This window comes from Podarcis pityusensis (genome assembly GCF_964106645.2).
Source record: "Podarcis pityusensis genome assembly, chromosome: 2".
Classification (NCBI taxonomy): domain Eukaryota; kingdom Metazoa; phylum Chordata; class Lepidosauria; order Squamata; family Lacertidae; genus Podarcis; species Podarcis pityusensis.
Genome location: NC_138029.1, coordinates 87712045 through 87732729, shown reverse-complemented (window position 1 = coordinate 87732729; position 20685 = coordinate 87712045). Strand labels below are relative to the sequence as shown.

The window sequence follows — 20685 nt, the reverse complement described above, 5'->3', positions numbered from 1 at the left end:
TTTACAAAAAATCTCTACCAGAGCAGGTAGGGAATTATCCTGAATATTTAAAATTTTGTGCAGAAAAGGAAATAATGGGTTTTGTATTCTTTTGAAACATACACCCAGTATTCCAATAGTTGATGTACTCCCCTTGATTATCAGTATTTGGTGCCTCCTGTCTTGGGTACACCCAGTCCTTATTTTATAGAAAAACTGTAGCTATGTTTCCTACTTCAAAAAATAATCTGAGGATGACATTGGCTGTGGCTAAGACCATAGTTCACCTCCATGGACAGTTCATGGGAGGCGCTTTCCTGTGTGCGATCCCTCACCACATCTCTGCATGTGCACACGAAGGAGCTACCTGCAGCTTCCAAGAAGCTGGGAGAGAGAACTCACCATCCTTTGTCAACCTGGGCAGGGCTATTGACATGGTATCCATGCTCCCTTCCAGCCTGGTGTTGACTGACTGGTGACAGACCGATTCAATGGACTATGCCTAGAAGTTTGCTTTATCCACATGCTCCAGGAACAGTGTGAAGTTGCATCATGGGAAGATGTCTTCCACACCACTGCCACTATATGAGAATGGGGCCTGAAGTCTTGGTTTACTTCATCTGCCATGTCTCAACCCAGACAGCTTCAAAACACAAATTCACATACAGGGCAATCAGATGAACGCCAAACTGAATAACAGAACCATAGAATTCATATGGTTGAAAGAGACATACTCCCAAGTCAGTGTGGATAGAGGAAGGAGATGTAGTGTTCTCTGCACTTCCTATCACTTTGTCCTGGTCCTTCTTACAGTAAGGACTATCCATATGTTCACAATGTTTTCACATAAGAATGCAAGAAGAACCCTCCTGGATCAGGCCAATGGCCCACCTAGTCCAGTAAACTAGTTGGCACAGTGGCCAACCAGATGCCCCTCAGAACCCGTAAGCAGGACATGAAAGCAAGAGCACTCTGCCCACCTGCAATTTCCAAGAACTGGTATTGAAAGACACAATTTCCGAGTGCAATTCAAAGTGTTGGTGCTGACCTTCAAATCCCTAAACGGCCTTGGCCCAGTGTACCTGAAGGAGTGTCTCCACTCCCATTGTTCAGCCCAGACACTGAGGTCCAGCGCTGAGGACCTTCTGGTGGTTCCCTCACTGCTAGAAGTGAGGTTACAGGGAACAAGGCAGGGGGCCTTCTCGCTAGTGGCACCCTCCCTATGGAACGCCCTCTCATCAGATGTCAAGGAAACAAGCAACTATCTGACTTTTAGACATCTGAAGACAGCCCTGTTTAGGGAACTTTTTAATGTTTGATGTTTTATTGTGTTTTTAATACTCTGTTGGGAGCCGCCCAGAGTGGCTAAATTATTATTATTATTACCATCATCATCATCATACTGCTTTTGACAGTGGAGGTAGAACATAGCCATTGTGGCCAGTACCCACTGGTAGCCTTGGTTGGTTGGCTGGCATCTGTCTTTCTCAAGAAACAATGGAGTGCCCCTCTGGGGATGAAGTCAAACCACTGTAGAATCACTGTGCCTGCAGAGACTGGTGATTCCTAACTGCTGCCTCCTACATTGTTTTGGCTGTGTTAGCAGCACCGAAGTGATCTCTCTGGGGCACAAATCTGGGCAGTGTATATGGAGGTCCTGGGCTGCTATCACAGCATCAGCTGGGGTTTGTGTCCATATGTGCAACTCCAGTATAGTTCTAGTTCTTTCACCATTCTGCTCCCCGCTTTGGGTGTGTTCATGTTACCATTTACTCTGCATCCACTGCACTCCCACTGTTTTCGAAGTTGCCTTCACAGGACATTACCCACAATCCATATCAATCCTGTCATTTCTTGACAAATAATGCTGTTTGCTATGCCCTCCCAGCCCCATTCAAGCCAGGTTCAATCCGATTGGATAACTTAAGCTGCATTTACTTCGTACCTAAGAATGGTGTGGACATCTGAGGCAGCCATTGCATGTGTGCAGATGAGGATTCACGAATAAATTCATGAAAAGAGTTTGGAGGAGTGGGGGCTCCAACTCTACCCCACTAAATGATAAGCAGAAAATTAAGATCCAAAGGCCTGTGTGAATGAAAATGTTTTTGCCTGGTGCCTTTTTATGTCCACATATTTAGAAAGCAATTTCTCCTAATATAATGTTTTTTTTAAATAATGTTCTTTTCACTAATATGTGCATTTTCATGCAGACTTTACTCCAATGTGTGTGTTTTTGGACATATTGCTTGGCTGGAGAACTGCCCTGCAAAATTCAGACAAGTGCAATTGTTGATGCATGGCGGTGTTTTGGTTTTTGTATTGTTTCAGGAAGTGCAAATTCCACAGGCTCATGGAATTGAATTTGTCTCTCATCTCTTCTTGGGGACATATGGCCCAATGGCAGGGCTGTTGCGGTACTTCACCATACTTCATGGCACCTCATGTATAGAGAGGTTGTGATCACCAATGTATATGCATCAATGTGGGATTTTCTATAGGGAAAAGTAATATTCCATATTATTCTGTTACATCCACCCTGCAAATGACTCAGGCCCCCATGTACTGTGTGAGCATCCCACTGAGATGACAGGAATAGGCACCAACCTGTAATTACCTAGTAAAGACAATCAAATCACACACATTCAAGCCACCTGTGGTTCCAAATGACGAAAAGTGTTAGTTACACTGTAGTGTTTCTATAGCATCTCTGGAGAAAAAACAGAGGGCGTAATGAACCACTAGGTTTCTGATAGGCTTGCAAGAGGCAGAATTAAAACACTCACAATTTGCCCCTACCGTGGCTCCAGCAGAAAGACAGAGGGGGGATCACAATTAAACTTTCTCGCTTCCTCTTAATTTGCACAGATGAAGAGGGAGAAAATGAGGGAGGGGAGGAGAAAAGAAAGCTTGTTTTTATTGCAATGGCTTAGCAACCTGAAGTTTTTCCTTATCCTCCTCCTTGGAGAGAAGGGGGCAGAGACGGGCCCTGCTTTGAGCCCCACCTGATCCTTGGGACTGTAACTATCCAAGTTGCTTCGTACTCAATGGCCTCAGCAAAGCCCAGTTTATATTGCCATGTTCTTCTGCAGAGGCCCAGCTGCAAGTACTCTCTTCAACAACGGTACATTGTGCATCCGCAAAGGGAAATACTATTTTCCATAGTACAGCCCTGACGCTGTAATCCCTTCCCCTCTAGTGCTGACATGATATTGCTCCCAACCATCCAGATCCAAAAGGACCCTGGGTGAGAGTGCATTTGTGGTGGGAATGGAAGAGGGGCAAGAAACCACTTCCACTTCCTATTGATGTGTGCCAGCAGTGAAGAAGAGAGGGCAGAGACTAGAACATGGCCTTCCCAGAAGTGTGGACAAAATGCGTTTTAGTCCAGCTTTTTAAAGAACCATTTACCAGACTTTCAGAAACTGCAGACTGCCTTCAATTGCTTTGCCACTGAACCTTTCAGGTCCAAATTAGAAAAAATGATATTTTGTGACAACCTAAATTTAAAACAACTTTGCTCTGCACTCTGCTTATTGGGAAGCTGCTGGGCAAATAGGAAGGAGGCAAGTAGCCCTTGCACTGGAAAGCACAGGCCAAGAGGGCAAAATGAATGGCAAAAGGCCTCCTTTGAAGGCCAGGCCAGGAACCTTTGTGACCTTCACCCAATAAACTACTCAAATGGGTTATTGCTGGAAATAGCAGCAACAGAATTTCAACATTCTGGCATCACTTGGATGAACCTTTTCAATCCTACCCTTAAACGTATTTTTTCCCAGTCCATGGTTGAGCTGTAAATAGCAGCTGTGAGGCAGAAAGCCTGTTTATTTATTTGCCCTACAAATTGAATGTGGGGAAAAAGCCAGGATGAGAAAAGGCAGTTGTTCTTCTTCTTCTTCTTCTTCTTCTTCTTCTTCTTCTTCTTCTTCTTCTTCTTCTCCTCCTCCTCCTCCTCCTCCTCCTCCTCCTCCTCCTCCTCCAGGGGGTACTCAATGGTACGCAGTACTGGCACCTCTTTTTCGTTGTTAAAAAGTGTGGCACTTATTGTAACAATTTCATGGTGAGTACTGGCACCTCTTTTTCTAGGAAAAAAGCACTAAAAACAGGTACACTTCCTTCCTTCTACCAGGGCCACTGACAGAGGACACTTTGCCCAGGATCCTCTCCAGTGATATTTTTCTAGAAAAAGGGGTGCCGGAACTCACTATGAATGCCTCCCTTGTTCTCTTACAATGGCAATGGCGCTTTCCTGAGAGGTGGCTGACCTAAGTTCAGGTTAGTTCCAGCTGGAAAAAAGCCGTGATCAGTTCTCTGTTTGTAGGACTTCTTGGACCAAGCTCAGTTTTAGGATAGGGAGCTGTAAGAAGGTAATGCAGAGAGGGACCTTGACATTACCTGTCAACAGTGAGCACCTTGACAGCAGACTGAGCAGGCAGGCAGGATTTCTGTATTTGCTGCTAGACATATATATTTGTAAATGCAAATCTTATGCAAATTTGCATCTTCGTTTGTCCTCTTTTTTCTTTGATTATGCAGTTCTTCTTCTTTGCTGATGAACCTGGAGCTGTGCCCATCAGAGGCACCTGTGACCCTCTTTGAGAATACTAGGCATCCATTGCATCTCCTTCTATTTCCACCTCCCAACTACTCTGTCTGGCTCGCTGTACTGAGCAGGACTTCAGAGCAGGCGGGATAAAGGGGTAGACAAAATGGCTAGTGGAGAAACGGGTGGTAGAAGCTATGACGTGTGCCTAGGATCTGGTTTTGGGGGTATATTTAAAGGCACATGAAGTTATTTGGGTTGCAACATGGTGACAACTCTAAAAATAAACAGAGCCCCTCCCCTCAACTTATGGAGACTGAGAGAGAAAACAGTGGCCCGAGTTCATGAATAATAGCGTTGCTGAGATTGCCACCAGATCATGCCAGCTGAGACTGTTACTTAAGGGTCTCAAGCTATAAACAGTCATTTGAATGTTTTAGCATGCTGGAGGAATGTCCCTGGGGATGGCAAAAGGAAAAGCATTGGAGGGGGAGAGCTAGACATACCATTATTTATTCACATCATTGTGCGCCCTCCAACAATGTAGATAAAAATAGGAGCACTCCTGTGCATGGGCAGAGTGGCGGTGGAGGAACTAAGGGCACAGTTTGGCACTCCAGCAGGGCACGTTAGGATGTGGTGGGCAATGCTATTTCCTAGGAGAAAATATCACCATGAATTTTCTAATGTAAGTGCCACACTTTTTCACGACAATAAAAAGAGGTGCTGGGACTGCGTACCTTCGAGTGGCCCCTGGAGAAAAGCATTGGTGGAGGGCCAACACAATCCAGACACAATCAGTAAAACAATTTCATTCACATCTGTGCCAATGGCTTTGGTGAGCAAAATTTGAAGGGAGGAAACTGGCAAACGCATTATAACCAATGCATTTCATGCCCGTTTCTTTGCATTCTTCAGGCCACATCACTTAGAGTTATGATATTTTGTTGTCACCCGAACTAAGAGGGTGCATAAGTGATGCGGGCTACATAATACTGATCTGATAAGCAGTCCATTTATGAGGCCTATCCTAGGCTGTCATCACCATGCAAAAGAAAGAAAAATGGGAAGGAGGATTTGCCTAGGGAAATCTTGGGAATGTTATTGTGGCTGCAAACAGAGCCCATGGAATGTGGGGCATTGCGCTGAAAATGTGCCTCCTGGCATCAGCCACAGTGTGCTCTGAAGTGCTTTATTTGATTGTTATCAACTTTCAAAGAGGGGGTGGGAGGGTAACAAACACCCTTTCCTCCATTCACAGATAACATAATATTGTGTGTGTGTGTGTAAGTAAGTAAGAATGCAAGGAAGGGGAAATCTTTAATATATTTCTTTTATCTTTGAAAGCCACGTTGCTCTCCTTCCGCAAATGTTGCAGGTACAAAAGATTACAAAGGTGATAAGGTGCCGGAGTGATTGTTTAAGCTGAAATTGACTCTCTGCAGCATTTGAATTAAGCAAAGGTAGCAGAGAGCACCATTGCAACAGCTTCAAGGGATCCACATTCTAAAGCAGCTTAAACATAATAGAAGGCTCTCGTCTTTCCCCACATCCACAAATAATCATCTTGTCTTTCCACTTGCACTGACAGCAGAGGACTGAAAACAAACAGTCATTTAACAAAGATAATATTCCTCTTTGTTTCATTTTTGTTTCTATCTCGCCCATCATCACAGGATTGGAGTACTTGGGAGAACCTTGATTGCCATATATTTGCAACTATCTGTATAACACACACACACACACACACACACACACACGTCATCACTGGCTAAGTGCAATTGCTTCTATCTAGATGATATCTAGGATTATTTTCCATATCACAAAAGTGACGAAAAGTGGACAGGGAAGTGAGATATTGTGGGTTCCCATGTGAGCTCAAGATCCTGGCTCAATTTTCCTGCTGCAGAAATGTGCCAGTTCCCCCTCCGTTCCCTTCAAGCTTTATATGGTATCTCCACAATTTTGGTAAGTGCATGTGTGAGTCACTTATCCGCCTGCTTTTGGGTGAGTTCTGCAACAATGCTGCCTGCATTCTCACCAGTTCTAGATGGCTCAGATCCGTGGCTTGATTCTGTAGACATTGTTTTGAAATTTTTTGGTATAAGTGGTTTATATGTCATAATAAATAAATAAACAAACAAACAAGCAAGCAAGCAAATCTAATAATTGGCAGATTGTTCTTGCAGTGCTCCCAATTAGGTGCCAGTTGCATAGACACTTAGCCTGTCCTGATTTTTTTTGGGGGGGGGCATAGAGGAAGCTTATGTGTATGAGGGAGATACCACACTTTTGAGTCATCACAGATGCAGAGGACTGGTTGTTTTTTTCTGTCAGAGGAGGAATGGGGACCAAAATGACTATCTCTCCCAGAACTAGAAAAGGGGTGGTGCCGTGGTGGCGTTCCTTTAAGTTGCAGCAAAACTGCTCAGAAATTGCCCTTTCCCTTTTAAAATGTGCCCCCTCCTGGAACCAATTAACTAACTGGTTAACTGTTTACAATGTATTTATTTAATTCATTATAATTTTTTTGAACTGGTCAACAGCCCTGGTGTAATTGTGCCTACGTACAACTTTCTGAGTCATTCTGATGTTCCTTCTCGAAAGAAAAGTGGATATAAGCTCCAACCCACCCCCATCCACCTTCACACAAATGAACTATACAGCGACTAAAGAATCTCAGAGTTTTCCTTTTTAAAACCCATTAGCAGATTTTTGAAATCCAGCACGGTTATGAATTTTAGTTGCCAAGCACCATTCTCAACAATGCTGTGCCAGTTCCTTTTTGGAATGAAAATAGAGGTCAGGAAGGAAAAGGTGAAGAGAGAAGTGATCGTCCTCTTTCTGAAGCTGCCCTTGTTCTTAATCAGACGATCATAAATGAAGTCACATTGAAAAATGATTATGGAAAAGGGAGAACTATGACCTGTGGGTGGACACTTCTCTCTGCACGGCCACTCAGTCTCGCTAACCTCTGGCACTGTGTCTCTCTCTGTGTGTGTCTGTTTGTGTGTGTGCTAAATCAGAAACTTGTTCAACCGTATTGAAAAACATGTTGGGAACGGAAGATTTCTATTGATGCTGGCTTCAAAACAACCACTTAAATAGATGACTCTGCTTTGTGTCTCCAGCCCAATGCCAGAAGCATCTCATTATTATTTTAGGAAAGGGGAGGGGGAATGGATTCAGTGACACATGAAAAAAGGGCAATGACTGTCAGGCACTTTGGAGAGAAATGAACTGACTTCGGCTCAAATGGAAAAGGAGGCCTGCAAGTCTTACACTCTAATGTCCTGGGCCCCGTAACCTCTCTCACTGCCAATGAAAACTAATAAATGAATAGAAAGAGAACCTTCCCACGTGACGCTGACACAAAAACCTCACACATACACTGAGTAAAAGAATCACAATTTACTATCCTCTCCTCCCCCTCTCTCCCCACCTCTCATCTCCCCCAACCTTATACTGTATGCAATAATGTCTCACATTGAATATAACTGATCTGTAAAAAGGACTTCATGATCTGAAAATAGATACAATGTTTGTACATTTGTAGCCCAAGAAAATCTTTAATAAAAACCTTTTATTTTATTTTTTAAAAAGAGGACCTTGTAGTGCCACTCTCATGATTTATTGGAGTCATGTGTGTTTGTGTTATGTGGATGGGCACAAATGTGGCCAATTTCCACTTGCCCTAATCCACCAAGGGAGATAAGCAGCTTTCCACATTCATTGCCAAGCTGATTTCGATCTGGGTGGAAGCCCCATGCAATTCTGATGTCCATTAGAGAACAACTGAATTGAATCTTTTGACTTTGCTTGTTGACTTTTGCATGTTGACTTTGGGGGCACTGGTTGTTACATGGAGCTAGTTGCTTGCAACAATAGTTGGAGAAGAGGCCACAGAATTTAACCCAGGTATCGTCAGGGAGCAGAAGGCTAAGCAATCACAGCAGTATATGGAGGTGCCATGAGATACCAATACAGGCCTTTGTTAAACAGCAATTAGAGTTTGTCAAGTGGTAGCCTGCAGGCTAGGCTTTGCTCACTAGACAGTTCTACATCTGATCTCTAGTGGAGCTACCAGATTTTAAATAATGTGTTCTGCTGCAGTTTCATTCATAAAGAAAATAACCTTGTTTTCAAAATTCATGCATGGGAAAAAGACAGAGAAAGAGAGCAATCCCAAGGTTTAATTATATAGCTTTCCAGGACTTTACACTGAGGTGAATGTATGTACAAGTTTTGTTTTGTTTTTATAAGATATTTATTGGAATTTTCAAAGTGTAACAAAATAAAATAAAGGCAGAAGAAAGTACAAAATAAAAATAGTTAACAAAGTAGAAAGAGAAAAAAACAAACCCCTTCCAATCATATGAATACAAATTCAAAAAAAAAGTGACCAAAAAAAAGAAAAATACAAAAATACATCACAAACAATTAAAAACATTTAAAAACAAATTCATTATTTTCAAATCCTCAACTGCCATTGCCTTCTTTCTTTGACCTCCTCCTCCTCCCTTTCTTTGTATCCTAGTTATTAATTATCCCAGCAAATCCTTTCCATATTTCATAATATTCTGTCATTACATTGCCCTAAACTGTTTTAATCTTATCTTTCTATAATAAAATAAACCTTAAAGCTTAAAACTTAAATCTTATCCTTACCAACTTCTCATAACCATAATATTCTTTCATAATTCTTTAAACATCTTTACTAAAGCCAAGTAATTTCATTCCAACATTTTTCTAACATTCATCAATTTTATAAAACAGTTCTTTTTTTTTTAAATGATATTTATTAAAGTTTCACAAAAATACAGAAAACAAAGAAAAAAGTATAAATTACAGCAAAAAAGCAAAAAGTAAGAAAAAACATACAAAATAAAACAGTTAAAAACACACTAATGTTCCATAACCTATCTTCCTTACTCTTATTTCCCCAGACCTCCTCATACCTCCCTTCTTTGTATTCCAATTCAGTTTGTTGGTTCAGCAAATCCTTACCATTAATCTTTTACCCAATTGTTAACCTTTTTCCCCCCCCCATGTCTCTTAAAGCATTACAGCTAAAAACCTCTTAATTTCTATCCAGCATCCTTCTAAAGTTCCTTAATTTTACAATATTTCTGTAAATAGTCCTTAAATTTTTTCCAGTCTTCTTTCACCGACTCTTCTCCCTGGTCTCGGATTCTGCCAGTCATTTCCGCCAATTCCATGTAGTCAATCACCTTCATCTGCCATTCTTCCAAAGTGGGTAGATCTTGTGTCTTCAATTTTATAAAACAGTTCTAATGGTAGAGAAAAGAGATACAAACAGGTCCAATCTTCATCCAACGTCCCTTCCTCCTGGTTCCGGGTTTTGTCAGTCCTTATCATCCCGTCAATCTAGCCCATTAACCTGGCAACCTTATATCCGAGGCCCTCAAGTCTCTTCCATGTCCCTTCCGCAGCTCTTCTTCATATTTGTAACTGTATTTTCCCTTGTCTCCTGCTCGTGGTAACTCCAGCTTAGCAATGTTTTTAGCCCTTCTCGACAGATTAGCTCCTTTTCCATATTCAACACTGAATTCCATATGATATTTAAAAGCATGTTTCAAAGGCCCTCCAAAATTAAGAGCCCCCACAATCCCAAACATCTCACGGCCCATTGCCAGATTTGAAAAGTCCAAACATCCCAGCATAGGGGGGTCAATCCAGCCCCCCATTTCCAAGCCAAACCAAACTTTTTCTTTCCAAATCTGGCTTTTTCCAAGTTCATTTGTCAAATCCGAAAACTCATATTCCTGTTGGGCCTGTTCTGTCAGGACACACTCCTGATTTAATTCCTGAGTGCGCTCCACATATTTTCCCACTGTCTGTTCAAAATTTACCACTGCCTGTTCAAAATTTCTAGTCGAAGTCGCCATCCAATTCACCTTCTCATGTAACTGTTCCAGTAGGGCATTTGTTTTATAGAAAGCACACAACAAAGCTTCTGAGTACATTGTCCTGCAAGGTCAAATGCCTGTTCCCACGATTGTAATCTGTAACAGCTGCCGGCTCCCTGGAGTTGGTTACAGTTTCACAGTCTCCCTCTAGGGGGAAAACTTCTATTTGTTCTTGCAACAAAGTTTCCCTTTTTGAGATACTTTGTCAATATTTGTTCCTTTAAAATGCGAAGGGAAACAGTGGAATCACTATGTTTCTCTTCTTTTAGCTATCTGTCAAAAACGCTTGTCTCTGGTCAATGAACTTCAAACGTCAGTCCTGACACCCCTCTCCAGGATCAGGACGGAGGAAAGTTACTTTACTTTAAACTCACTTTAAACAGTCCGAAAAAGATTCCCCCCCCTTCTCCTGCTGTCGAAGGGGGGTTCCACAATTTTAAATGATGAAATCCAATCCTTTAAAGGCGATTTTCTGAGCTCTAGTTTACGTTGTCTTTGCTTTATTCTGTTTACAAAAGAACAGAAGGCTGACTTCCTGTTTAGACCTTCCTGTTCCGTACCGAATTAAAATAGTTTTTAAGATCTAATTCTTTTCTCTCGCAAGTCCTTATTTAATGTCCAGTTGTTCAAAGTCTAAGTACTCACGGGTGCTTATTTTAAAGTCCAAATTGTCCCAGGAAAAAGGCAGCACTCTCCGGCAACGGCTATGCGGCTTCGCTCCACGGAAATAGCAGGTGACTCACAGCACCGCGCCACTTCCCCCTCTTCACTTCGGAGCCCGTTAGTGGGTTCCTTAGCGAGTTGGGGGGGCGCTAAGGGTGCTCGCCGAGTCCCATGGTCACAGGCTTCATCCGCCTGTGATTTTTGAGTGGGTCCCCGCTTCGCCGTAGCGGTAAAGACCCGTTTCCCGTGGAGCTGGTCCCTCCAGTTCAGAGGGAATCCGCCATTGCCGATGGTGCCACCCCGGAAGTCCTTGTATGTACAAGTTTTACAGGCATCTCCTCGTACACAGAATGAGAAATTTGGTGCTTCATTTTGACTTCACAGATTCATGTACTGGGAGTTGCTCCCTTTAGACAGCTTATTCCTGGAATGCAAAAGCCAGAGAAAATGAAATCACAAAGATAATGTAGCAGACAACACAGATGGAAAATGGGGAGCAAGGCTAGCAGGGACATATTGATGCTGCTCACATATGCTCCCATTGTGTATTCATAAGTTTGTAAGTGGATAAATTGTTCAGTTCATTTATAATCTGAAACCTACTTACCTTTCTTGACCTTCACCTTCCACGTACACAGCAAATTCATGCAGAGAATCCACAGTGTCAAACTGGAGCTTAACCAAAGAACTTGCTGAAAGACAGATGAGTTACTTGAGCCAGGTGGTTCTTTCAGAGGCTCTAAAATAATGGACTAAAAGAGCTGAAGCTTTCATTTCGTCCAGAATGCTGTCTGAAGCTGTCATTCTGTCTGCAAAATAGATAGCTCAGCCACTAGAGCACGAGACTCTGGATTTCAGGGTAATGAATTCGAGCCTCATGCTGGGCAAACGATTCCTCCATTGCAGGGGCTGGACTAGATGCCCCTTGTGCTCTCTTCCAGCTCCACAATTCTATGGTTCTGTCATTAATCAGCAAAGTAATCTTCTTGGGGATGGGCAAGTAAGTTTAACTCAAAATTGAAAATGAAATTAAGGAACATGACTAAGGCCTGTCCACATTTCCACTTGTTCCACGCCCAGAAAGCACAAGCCCAAGCGTTTTCCTCCTTGCCCTGCTCTTTTCCAAGGGAAAATGCTCTCTTTAACAACAGAGCGGAACAAATGGAAAACTTGAATTGCCTTTTTCTCTGTCTGAGCGCTAAAAAGACATTTTCCCTGGGGGAAAGCAACAGGACAAGCGGAAGTATGGATAAGCCCTAAGCTGGGCCTATTAATGCCAATAGGTCTACTATGAATAAAACTTACTTGACTAATAGCTCAGTCAGTAAAGCAACAGACGCTGAATCTCAAGGTCATGGGTTTGAGCCCCATGTTCGACAAAATATTCCTGCATTGAAAGGGGTTGGACTAGATGACACTCGTGGTCCCTTCCAACTCTACAATTCTGTGAAATCTTACTAACCCATGCTTGCTCTAGCTGGCTTTGGAGCATCATTGGAGAAACAGGCAATGTATGCATTTTTAAAAAATAATGAAGCAATGATCTCACACCGTCTAATTTGGGGAAAGCTCTCTGTGCAGGCTTGTTTCATTACTGTTTGCTTTGGCTTCCTTTATGGCTTGATGGTGAAAGCCGGCATTCTGCACCCTGCAGCCCAATAGCTACAGGCTCCAGCTAAACGTGCCGCTGCTGATGCGACGCAAATTCCCATGGAAAGAAGAAGCCACAAAGACTTGAAAGAGAGAGACTCCCTAGGACTGAATAATGTAGTGTCAGTTCCTCTAATGAATGCTGATCCTGGGTGCGTGATAGGTAATTAGTGACTTTGATACCTGCAGGGAGCAGTCAAGCAGGTCATGATTTTGCTGTCAGAAACTTCATTGCAACAGACGCATCATTATCCTAGTCACTGCTGTTTATTAATACACACCTTCACAGGGAAATTTTATATCCTTTCCCCCGCATCCAAGGAGCACAAGCAAGCTCTGCAGGCATGTGTGGCAGCTTTCTGAATACCAGACAGAAGGCAGCGCACTGTTCTCTCCATGAAAGAGAAGGAAAAGGGGCAAAGGAGAACTCTAGCAGTAGCCACCAGAAAACAATTCTTGAAAGCATCAGATCAGATCTGCCAAGTGCCTAGATCTCCACAGAACCAGGGAAGATGAGTGCTTGTGTATCTGCCCCCCCTCCTGCTTTGTTCAACAGTGCAGGCAAGAATGATGGATTGTGTGGCTGAGATGGTTGTCAAGGTCTGCTGATGCTGGGGAGTCTAGATAATTAGCAAGATAGCAGGAAAGCCTTAAGTGGCTATAGGACTTCGCCTGCCTTGAGTGCCAGGAACAGGTGTGGAGACAGAAAATATGTGGCTGTGTTTCCCTCGCTGGAAAGCAACCCCAAGCACTTGGCACATGTGCTGGATTAGGAATCAGGACTTTTATGTCAAAGATGGTGGTTGCGATAGCTTGAGATGCGCAACAGTTGTGCATCAGCTCTCTGTGTGGGGTCAAATAAAGTGAATTGAAGAGTTAAATCACAATGTCAATAAGTCTCCTTGAACTGAACCAGGTCTCTCTCTCCCCCAGCAACAGAGAACTATGCCACAGTTTTCCTGTCCTTTTAGAAAACAAAATAGTTGTATGTTTTCATATATCTCTGTGTTTCACTAGGTCAATGGTAGGGAACCTATTCTGGCTTGTGAAGCAGATCAAATGTCTTCCCACCTCTAGCGGGGCAAATTTAACAGGTGATTGCCAATGCCCACCTGTCAATCACATGATGTCACTATGATGTCAGGTGAGGCTGTGCTTTGAAGCTCCAATTTCAGGGGCTTCAAGGCACAGCATGGGGCTGTTTGATTAATATTTATTAAAGTTTCAGAAAAAATAGAATCACATTAATAAACAAGAGAAATTTAAAAAGAAAAAAGAAAAATACACAATAGAAAATACAAAATACAAAATACAAAAAGAGAAAAAGAGAAAAAAAACAGTCAAAAACAATTCCGTCTTTTCATAACTTCTTTTACATTTACTTGTTTCCCGGACTTCCTCATACCTCCCTCTTTTGTATTCCAATTCCGGTTGTTAATCCAGCAATTTCTTTCCCTCCTTTTTAATCCCAATCCTTAATCTTAATATATTATGACATTAGATTTTTACCTATTTAAAACCAATTTTTCCATTCTTTTAACCTTTTTAATCCTAATCCTTAATCTTAATATATTTATGACTTTAAAACCTATACAGCTAGAAGCCACTTAACTTCAATCCAACATCACTCTAACATTCATTAATTTTGCAATGTTTCTGTAAATAATCTTTGAATTTCTTCCAATCTTCTTCCACCGACTCTTCTCCCTGGTCACGGATTCTGCCAGTCATTTCCGCCAATTCCATGTAGTCCATCATTTTCATCTGCCATTCCTCCAGTGTGGGTAGCTCTTGTGTCTTCCAATACTTTGCGATAAGTATTCTTGCTGCTGTTGTAGCATACATAAAGAAAGTTCTATCCTTTTTTAACACTGATTGGCCGACTATGCCCAGGAGAAAGGCCTCTGGTTTCTTCAAGAAGGTATATTTAAATACCTTTTTTAGTTCATTATATATCATCTCCCAGAAAGCCTTAATCTTTGGACACGTCCACCAAAGGTGAAAAAATGTACCTTCAGTTTCTTTACATTTCCAACATTTATTATCAGGCAAATGGTAGATTTTTGCAAGCTTGACTGGGGTCATGTACCACCTGTATATCATTTTCATAATATTCTCTCTTAGGGCATTACATGTCGTAAACTTCATACCTGTGGTCCATAACTGTTCCCAGTCAGCAAACATAATGTTAGCATGGGGCTGTTTGAAAGCACTTTTGCCCACAGCCCACAGGGAAGGAAGAACAGCCCCAACAGTTCCCACAGGTGTTAGATGGTTCTGTGAGGAGCTGACGGCATGTGTGGCCCCTGACCTGGGCTCCCTCTCTTCTGCCTTCCCTCAGGGCACACATGTCTTTAGCAGCCCCCAGGAAAGGTGGGAGTGGAGCTGCCCCAAAGTTTCCTTTTAAGAAAAGCATGTGGAGAGTGCAAAAGAGGAACTCTAAAACTGATCAAAGTGTTCTAAAATGCACCAGTAAAATGCACTGTAAAACTGGAAACCTGATATTTAAGGGGAGGAGATAATATCTATCTCTTCAAGATTCCAGGGACCCCAAACTTATCATTTCTTTCCTCTCTGAATCATTCAGATTAGTTCAAAATCTAGGTCTAGGTATAATCAGCATATACATGACATCGTATTTCCAATTCCCAGATGATTCTTTCTACAGTCGTACTTCGGAAGTCGAACAGAATCTGTTCTGGAAGTCCGTTCGACTTCCAAAACGTTCAGAAACCAAGGCGCAGCTTCTGATCGGCCGCAGTAAGCTCCTGCAGCCAATCGGAAGCCGCAGAACCCACGTCGGAAGTTCAGGTTCCAAAGAACGTTCGCAAACTCAAACACTCACTTCCGGGTTTGCGGCATTCGGGAGCCAAAACGTTCGACTCGCAAGGCATTCGACTTCCGAGGTACAACTGTAATGGTTTCATATAGATATGAAATAATAACTGAGTTAAGACCAAGTCCTGCCAGAACAACAGACGATAGCTGAGAACCCATTGACTGCCATCAATTGTATGTGTCTACGTGTTTAGACTAAAGAAACTCAGTTTGCTCTGTTTTGCTTTGCTAAATAATGATTGGTGGCAGAGCTTGGAAGACAAAAAACAAAACAAAAACCCTTTTTTTAAAAAAATGAAGAGCTTAGTATATCATCAGTACTTTGGAATCTAATGGGAACTTGCCAGAGAATATTACATAAAGCCTGCCTGTGACATTCAGAGAACACAAGCATAATCAACAAGGAACTTTTTGTGGGACGTACAGTACCGTGTTCATTTCAGGAAGGCATTTATCAAGGATAATGAATAGGTGTTGTAGCCACCAAATGCTCATTAAGTCATTGAGTAGGATGGCTGAGTCAGTTGAATATTATAACTGAACAGAGAGCCTAATTCAGTACCTAGTAATCAGTCATTTTCCTCCGCTTAATTTCTGTAGGTATGGTATGAACTGAATAATTTTACTAAAAGTTGTGAAGGAGGAAAGTGGGGAAGGAAGAGATTTACATGACTCTCTCTCTCTCTCTCTCTCTCTCTCTCTCTCTCTCTCTCTCTCCCATATGTAGATAAAAATGTAAGGCTGTCATTACACAGCCCCCATTGGAGAATTTGTATTGCTGCATCACAACCTGGATTTGCATGAAGTCAGAGTGCAGACCCCATTTAGGATTTGCACTGCCTCATTACACTCCTGGACTTGCAGGGTAGGGTAAAGTAAGAGGGGGGAAATGATGGTTTAATAAAGCAGGAATTGAGAGAGCTAAAAGAAAAATGGCAGTTTTAAACAACAGCAGAGGTTCGAGTAAAGCTTCATACAATGGGCTCTGCATCCTTCATCTCTCTCACATGAGGCAACTGAGGAAAGGAAGAAAGAGACCTCTGAGTACAGTAAGAAGGGGGAAACACTGAAATTTGGGAAGTGGCTGTTTTAAACAATGGCAGAAGTTGAGTAAAGTGGAGGTAGAGAACCATTGAGAGGAATATGATGGTTTTGAACACCAACAGATATTTGAGTAAAATAGGGATGGAGGAACACTGAGGGGTTGTTTAAAAACAAAATGAAACTCCAGTTTTAGTGAGGAGAAATAGCTGAGGTGTGTACTACACAGAAGCTACTACCAAAGACTAACACAGCAGAGGCTTTCTGAACCCCCTTCTTGCTGTACTCAAACCCTGTGTTAAACTGCCACTTCCTCCCTCCAGGTCACCCCCTGCGTGGTCTACTCAAGCTTCTGCAAATGCTTAAACTCACCATTTTTTCCTTCCTAGCATTGCTCCATCCCTGCTTTATTCAGATACCTGCCATTGTTTCAAATGGCCACTTTCCCCCTGCTCAGTATCTCTCCATCCCTGTTATACTCAAAGCTCTGCTGTTTCAAACCACCATTTTCCCACCCTCAGTGTCCATCCTTTCTTGCTGCCATGCTACGGCCACTGCTGTTGTACAACCTGCCTTCAGTTTTGCTCTGCCACCCCACCCTAAATTCATGCAAATCCAGGATTGGGAAGCAACACTACAAATCCTCCAGTGGCGACTACGCGGTGACATCCTTACATTTTTTTTATATATACTAGGGGCTGCACATCTGTTCACTCTGCTCACCAATCGCTTACCATTACCCCACATAACCCCACCAGCGCTTCCCTTTCCCACTCCATGCAACTATTTAGTTCACCTTTCACCAGACGCAGGGGGTTACCATGGGGGTGGTTTGAGGGAAGGAGAGCAGATTGCACAAAGGGAGGGTGAAGGTAAAAACAGGCGTAAAGCAATGCTGCATTACAGATGAGAAAAGTGACTCAGAAATGGGGTTCAGAAATTGAAAAGTTAGCTTGGTAGTTTCTAGAGGATTGATCCCCCACTCTCTGATATTAATTTATTCCATGGCTCATACATCCCCATTTCATAAAATAGCTTCCTCCACTGCTAGAAGATGCTTTGGTGGTTTGTTTGCTATTCATAAAGGATTGAGTGTGTACATGAAAGGCCAGATTTCATTATGCTGTTCCAGAATGGTGAAATAAAGCAGAGGCAACTCATAGGGAAGACTTTGACATCTTCAATACCATCCCTTTTTATAATCTAATCTTCCTGTTTGTTTATGGCACCCTTGCCATGGCTGGAGAGAAAAGCCTTGCTCAGAAACACATTTGAAGACTTTAGCCTCATGGGGGAAAGAACATATTGGGCTAACATATTCACCTAATGAACCTTATCAGTGGAAGCCCTGTGCAAAGACTTCCATTTGTGCAGTGGGGCTCCCCCCTCTCCCCTCTCTGTGCCATCTTGGACCCCTTGAAATTGGCTTGGAGTGTGGGAAAGAAGCTCCAGACCAGTGCATGCAGGGAGGAGAAAGGAAACCTGAAATGCTTGTGTAGACGGAACATCTATCATAGGACAATGGGTGGGCTGAAATCCACTCATTATTGTTATCCTATTGATGAGCTAACAGAGAGCCAGTGGCCTTCTCAAATGAGGATTGGGAACTGACCATGAATCTTCTGGAAAATTCCTATCAGCTGCCTATAGACCCCCAACTCAAACAGCTGATAAAAAGATTGCCAAAGCTCTATACTCATACCCCCCAACTGTCCTGTTTTAAGCATCCAGAATCACAAAAACCATTCCTGGTTTCCGTTTTCATCCCAGAATGTCCTGTTTGTTGGTCCAATGCTCTGGTGAAAGAGCGCTGGACCAAATGATGCTCACTCTGGAGCAAGTCAGCACCTGAGTGCCAGACCAGAATATGCGCCCCTCCTGATGTCCAATCTTGTATACAGGTTGCTATTTCAGCTGATATGGATGCATTGAACCAATTGTGTGAATGCCCAAACTGCTATTTGCTATGGCTACTTGCTATTTGCTATGGCCACTAGCAAGTCTTTTTCCAAAAAATTTTTCAGGGTACACAGGATAGAAGGTCCATATGTAATTCAATACACTCAGGTTGTCAGAACAGCCAACTCATTGACCTCAGCACTTAAAAATTATAGTGTGACTCACCCCTAAGTCTCTAGGTTATGGCCCACTACTGGCTGAACACACTAATCAGATCTAACCAGCCAAAGCCTGATTCAAATCTGTTTATGAATCATGTTTTGTGGTTGTACTCACCTCTGTAGTGGGCATCTGTGTGAACAGGACAAGAAAAACAGCCTGGAGATGTAAGAAACTTCATTTCAGCCCAGTCTGCAGTTAAGGCAAAGTGCTTGGTTCGAAATTGATTGATGATGCAATCCTGTGCTCATTTGCTTGGAAGTAAATCTCATTGAATTTAGCAAGACTTGTGAACAAACATATTCAGGATCAGGCTGCCCATCACATTAATCAGTTCTGCTCTGTTGTATTCTGCACCATCGGGCATGGGAACTATGTAACTGGTTCATGGAACTGGCTTGCTACAGTGTGGGTTGGTGTGGGGCAGGGGCAGTGTAACTTCTTGTGAGAGGCCAATGCCTAGAGAGAATAGGGCAGCCAAATTAAAACCCCGGTGTAAGGGATCTTGTGAATCTGCACTGCCTGCTCTCTTGAATCCAATGGTACTGTTTCCATCTGAAAGAAAAGACATATGTTATGTTCTATGAGGAGGTGAACGCCTTAAGTAAGTGACAATCCTTTAAAGAAAACGGGCTGACACCTCAAGGTGAAGGAAACTTGTTTTGTTTATGCTCAATGTGTTCAGGCTAAATAGCACAGTGACATCTCTATAGTGATAAATCCAGCACTCCATACTAGCAATGGGCTCATTTAAAAAATGAAGCTGCATCTATTCCCATGTCAACTAGCCTAACCACTTCTAATCTCTCATTGCCATTGGCTTTCTTTGGATATTTGATTGCTCTCTCTCTCCCACCCCCCCACCCCAAGACCAGAACCCCTCCTCCCCCAAAGTGCTTCCAATAATTACAGTCATCTCATTTGGAATTAACAAACCAACCACTGTATCCTGATTCATGATCAATGGGATGTTAAAGGAGTTCTTATTGAGTTTAATAAGTATATAAGTTGCTAGTTAATGAAGTGAAAATTATGTCACCAATAACTGTGTAATTACGTTCTTATTAATGCATTCAAATGCCTTGCAGTTTAAATGGTGTATAACAAGCTCGTTATAGCAAGATAATTAGATAGCCATTAATTGTTTAAAATGCTGATTGACGTGTGGTATGGTAATAGATATCTAGCTTCCCATCGCTGTCTTCCTATGGGGCTAATTTAATGTTTTTGTGCCCCTCTAATTAGGAATATAGATTAGGACAGAACTGTAGAAAGTGTGAGGCCAGGGCTAACTAAGGAAGGGGGTCACACCAATTGTCATGGGGAGCGCCCACTCCTTGCTGGTCCTGCCCAATGGGTTTCTTCATAGCACCTGCCCAGTCAATGTTCACAGCTATGTCCCAACTGACAGCATGGACTGTCAAACCTAGGCATCAGTTCTGCAACACTGCAGGGAATGCTATATTCTACCCTGATCAATACAATAGAGTCTCACTAGAGTCTTGGTACTGAGCAAGTTTGCACACGAATATTCTCGGGAATTGTAGGGTTGGAAGTGGAGGGTGTGGGGAGGAGCGGGTGAATACTTACTGCAGCCATACAGACTCAAGGCCCAAGTACAGTGATTCTGCTTTCATAGATTATTCTACGGGGCATTGTCTTCAATTATGCTGTTCACCAATTTGCCTAGAACACGCATTAGCCTAGCTGGTCTGTCATTTCCTGGCTCTCTCATTGATTTGTTATTTTAATGTTAGCTACCTTTCAACCTTTAGTGACAATTTTTGTTAAAATGTTTTGTTAGGCAATCAACAACTCCACACTCAAGTTTTTAAATGAACTCCCCCAGTGTATGTCAACCAGACCTAGTGACTTGTAAAGTTTTAATTTGACAGTTAGCTGCAGAATGCCACATACTGGGTG

The 20685-nt window shown here is 42.5% G+C and overlaps 1 long non-coding RNA gene across 1 annotated transcript; it reads right to left on the bottom strand.

Moving 5' to 3' along the window:
* Positions 1-11453: 11453 nt before the first annotated feature.
* LOC308469308 lies at positions 11454-19311 on the bottom strand. The gene is made up of 3 exons (XR_013982097.1): positions 18880-19311; positions 11723-11807; positions 11454-11539 (listed from the first exon to the last, which is right to left on the bottom strand). It is a non-coding gene; the product is annotated as an uncharacterized lncRNA (long non-coding RNA).
* Between the last annotated feature and the right edge of the window lie 1374 nt (positions 19312-20685).